The following is a 4,666-nucleotide window of genomic DNA, read 5'->3' on the forward strand; positions in this document are numbered from 1 at the left end:
CACTTTAATTGTTGGAATAAATAAAAAAGACTGCACATTTAAGCCATTCAGAATTGGATCTTTCATGGGTCCACTAAAATCGCCGATGATAAGGTTTAAAACTTGTATTATATTATTAGTGCTAGATAAATAATAGTCTGAATGTGAAACCAATACAGTGTTTCATCATGTTCATATGTTTGTGCTTACACCAGTGCTTAATCCGTTACAAATATCCCGTGAGATGATAATTACATAAGTGATAAAAAACGAGTGAAAATCAAATATTTTACGTCTGGGTTTTCTTATTTGTCTTTAAAATCTTATTGCGTTTACTAAATGAAAATAATGCAAAATATATTATATGTATTATATGTTAAACTTTACAGTTATACAGCTTTTACATAGAACAAATCACCTTAAATATTTTCAAACATATAAAATAAACAAATATAGTAAAATTTATATAGTGTTAGGGTCAAAACATTTACTTTTGAGAAATGCATTTTTAATTCAAACGTGTTTTATTTGTAAAGTTGTACTAGTATCAGCATGAAATAAAAAAAACAGTCTTTTCTTGCCAGCTTATTTCCAGGTGAAAACTAAAGAATATTTTGCACTTCAAAACATTATGATACACAAATGCCGATGACTTCTTAGGAAAACAGTTGGCACAAGACCACAGTTATTTGCCCTTGGTTGACCACAATACGGAAGTGGTTACGCGGAAAATAGTTCCTCTGTTTGATGGTGAATATTGGTGAATTTTTGAGTGAAAGACCTGCAATAAATGGCATGATTTAATAGAGGAGATATGAAATAGTAGGTACATGTACAATTTGACAGAATGAAAATGTCAGAATATGCATAACATGACTTTTTGATAAGGCCTGTTTTGCCTGTTTGCGGCCATCTAGAGAGTATTCTTCATACGCATGTGATTTGGTTCAAAATGGTGGAAAAAAGAGCCGGTCAACCCAATGTTTACTGTGGCTGAAATTTTTTCTCTTGGATAGTTCTGTTGAGTTCAGGTATTTTTATAGGGGTTGGAATGCATGCAAAATTGCTATAGTGTCCAGTGCCTATATAGAACATATAGTAAAAATAACTGTGGTCTTAGGCCTGATATAGTGGAAAATGTCAGAAAGTAAATTGTCAATATTTTTGTTATTTTTCAATCTACATGGCTGAAATTTTGACAGTGAATGGCTGGTAGGCATAGAAATCTGGTAAATATTTAGATTAATCATTACATTTGCTGAAATTGCTTCAGTTTGGATAAAAAGTTTACATGCACTTGAAACTTGTGAAAAATCCTACTTTCAGTTTACATATTTCTGGATTTTTTCTAATTTTGCAGGTTTTCATGCATGAAATGCATTTTTATAAGTTCTTTGTTTGAAACCGGTATGCGGAAAACAAAATGGGGTATTACAAATGCCGCGATGTGATATTTTTTGATTTTTTAGAAATTTGAGCTGCGACTGAGGAAATCTGACATAAAGTCAGATATGTATTTTTTGCTATTCTTGTTTACATAAAATTGCTCTTTTGGTTACTTGAATTTACACAGTACACACAGTCTGAATAGTGAAATATGTGTAATCATAATCTGTGCAAGAAAAATCAGTTCAAGGGCTTGAAAATTGGACAGATTAGGCCTGAAATTGGCATATTTTAATTGATTTTGAAGGAAAACAGGCAGATTTTCACACACTAGACTTGCATATTGGTTTCCTTAATGCTTAATTGAGCATAAATCATCATATCTGAGGTCCTGAATTGTATATTTACTTATTCTGTTGGATTTCTTACACTTTTAGTACCTAAAAACCTGAAATGAGAGCGCTCGGACAATGTGAAGTTTGTCGCATAGACGGGGATTGACCGCCTTTGTACATATATGTCTACAGCTTCTCAGATTTGACCGAAGAGAGTTGTTCGGTGTTGTGAATGGGTAAATAATTTCATTTTAGATGCTTTTAATCAAGATCAGGTACTTTCTGTGATTTTGTAAAATTTAATAGACTTCATTAAATTGCATCGGCAAGCGAAAAAAAAAACAGAAAATAGAATTGTAGTGTAATAACATTATTTCAGCCAGTTTTGCCATAATGACTACTTTCTAGATCATGTGTGGTAGTGAGATAACATTTATAATCAGTTACCATGAAATTGGACAGGAATTTGTTCATAATTGTTGATGCAGTAAGCTGTATTCCCAGTGTGAATACTCAGTTCTGACTGTAGCTAATTTCACCTGAAAATAGTAAACATTGCTTCAGATCTAGCAGTCAGTAAAGTAAGGAAACTGGACAGACTGCTTTGTGATTGATAGTTTTGTTATTCAGACTGTTTGTTATGACACATTTTACTTACATAAGACTTGAATTTGAGGTTTTATATTACATTATGACAGTTTCAGTATGGGGAAAGGAGACTGTGATATACATATTCATAGAAAAGTTGCTTTGAGGGGCACTTTTTAGCATTTCACACTTTCTTTGCAGTCAGATTGTTTTGAAATATAGTTTGCACATACATACAATCATGTAAACTGATTAAGTATTCATTCTAAGAAATTATGACTAGCTCGACTCATATTTCAGATGTTGTTCGGCCGAAGGCCTTCCAGTCACACAGAAGATCCTGGTTCGGTCACACGAAGGGTCACTTCCATTGATATTAGTCACAGGAAAAATTAGGAGCACCAGTTGTATTTTCTCAGGTTGATATTTATTAAGGTTTTTGCTGAAATTAAGCCAGTTTGGAACATTCAGCAGGCAGTGATGTACATTAAAATCATTCTTTATAGAGATAGGGGCTGTTTTGCCAGAATGCTCAGCTGTGATACACAGTGTAAGATTTTGTGCAGTGTAAATGGTCATGGTGTGCATGTTTCATTTACAGAGTGCACTGAATGCCTGTAAACTGTAAGATTTGAGTGAAATATTCATTCCAGAAAGACTCATAAGCTTTTTAGTAAGCTCACATATTGGATTTTTCAGAGCTGTTTGGCTCATTTTACCTAGGGTAGCCATAAATGAATGATCACTGAAAAGTATATGACACATATATGTACAAAAGCTATTCATTCTCATATTTGCCACATACTGGGCTGCTTAAAAAGGGCAAATTTGACAGCTACAGGATTTTTCTTAGTTCACATTTTACTTTTTCGTGTGAGTAGACTCTGCGTTTTGACGTGCTTTTTGTAATATGAATAGTTTTCCTTAAAATTGGAACAGTGATATTGTAATCAGACTTGAAGTGGCTCTTAATTTGGATAGATGTATATTAAGGAAACATGCTGTTTTTTATTTTGGGTGAAAATCTCATCAAACAAAAAAGTTATAGAATTTTGCGTTTTTTTCATCTGAAAAGTACGCGAACTTTTTTTTTGCTCAGATTTGACCGATACCATGTGTAACATTGGAAGCTGTCAAATTTTAGTGCATAGTTCAACAAAGGTGTAACTTTCAGATTTAATTTGCTATACATCTGAGATTATACTGGTAAAATATTTTTTAGTTTGGAGAGAAAAATAGGTCTAAATAGGCACAAGACCACAGTTATTTGCCCTTGGTTGACCACAATACGGAAGTGGTTACGCGGAAAATAGTTCCTCTGTTTGATGGTGAATATTGGTGAATTTTTGACTGAAAGACCTGCAATAAATGGCATGATTTAATAGAGGAGATATGAAATAGTAGGTACATGTACAATTTGACAGAATGAAAATGTCAGAATATGCATAACATGACTTTTTGATAAGGCCTGTTTTGCCTGTTTGCGGCCATCTAGAGAGTATTCTTCATACGCATGTGATTTGGTTCAAAATGGTGGAAAAAAGAGCCGGTCAACCCAATGTTTACTGTGGCTGGAATTTTTTCTCTTGGATAGTTCTGTTGAGTTCAGGTATTTTTATAGGGGTTGGAATGCATGCAAAATTGCTATAGTGTCCAGTGCCTATATAGAACATATAGTAAAAATAACTGTGGTCTTAGGCCTGATATAACGTATGACTGTTAACATAAATAACGTGCGTAGTGGCATAATTTAAGAATATTCAGCGGCTAAATTCAGCTTCATTGAATGTTTTGAACTGTCGGAATCTAATGTTATTTTTATGTTTTCTCAAACAAGCTACTGCTCCTACTTGGTGTGTCTACACTGACTGGTGCCCTTCAAAGTTATAAATACCAAGATTCAGTTATCGTTGGTATAGTGGATGCAGCTTGACCCCGATGGTTGACCTTTGTGTTATAATACATAATGAGGCACAACCTATTATTGAAAAGGTGTGTACGTAAAACGCTGTATAAAAATTCATTCCATATAAATATAAACGGCCACCCTAAGTACCCCTTATTTCTACAATGAAATAATCGATATGAATAATCAGCCATAGGACAACCATCGCGGTCAAGTTGCGACTACTATAACTCACACAAAACTAAATTAATATTTGAAAGGCCACAACATATTATTGTCTACCATAATATAACTATCACGCTGTCAAGGTGAACAATGTGGTGAAGTGCGGAGAAGGTCAGGCACTATTGGTGCGAATAAACCACGTGTCAACATATTGCAACAGACAGTCTTTTGCATACCAAAGTCCAGGAAAAATGGCAATTTGTTAAGTCATACTCCAGACGACAAGTTCGGTAATGATACAGTTACT

At 33.9% G+C, this 4,666-nt stretch overlaps 1 long non-coding RNA gene across 2 annotated transcripts; it reads left to right on the plus strand.

Annotated features, from left to right (window-relative positions):
• Window positions 1-1,017: 1,017 nt before the first annotated feature.
• Window positions 1,018-3,343, plus strand: LOC128547044 (uncharacterized). Of its 2 annotated transcripts, XR_008366274.1 has the most exons (3): window positions 1,018-1,208; window positions 1,803-1,936; window positions 2,589-3,343. It is a non-coding gene; the product is annotated as an uncharacterized LOC128547044 (long non-coding RNA). The 2 variants fall into 2 exon arrangements; XR_008366273.1 differs by having other exon boundaries at window positions 1,018-1,936.
• Window positions 3,344-4,666: the final 1,323 nt, after the last annotated feature.

Source organism: Mercenaria mercenaria, chromosome 11, assembly GCF_021730395.1.
Source record: "Mercenaria mercenaria strain notata chromosome 11, MADL_Memer_1, whole genome shotgun sequence".
NCBI classification, from domain to species: Eukaryota; Metazoa; Mollusca; class Bivalvia; order Venerida; family Veneridae; genus Mercenaria; species Mercenaria mercenaria.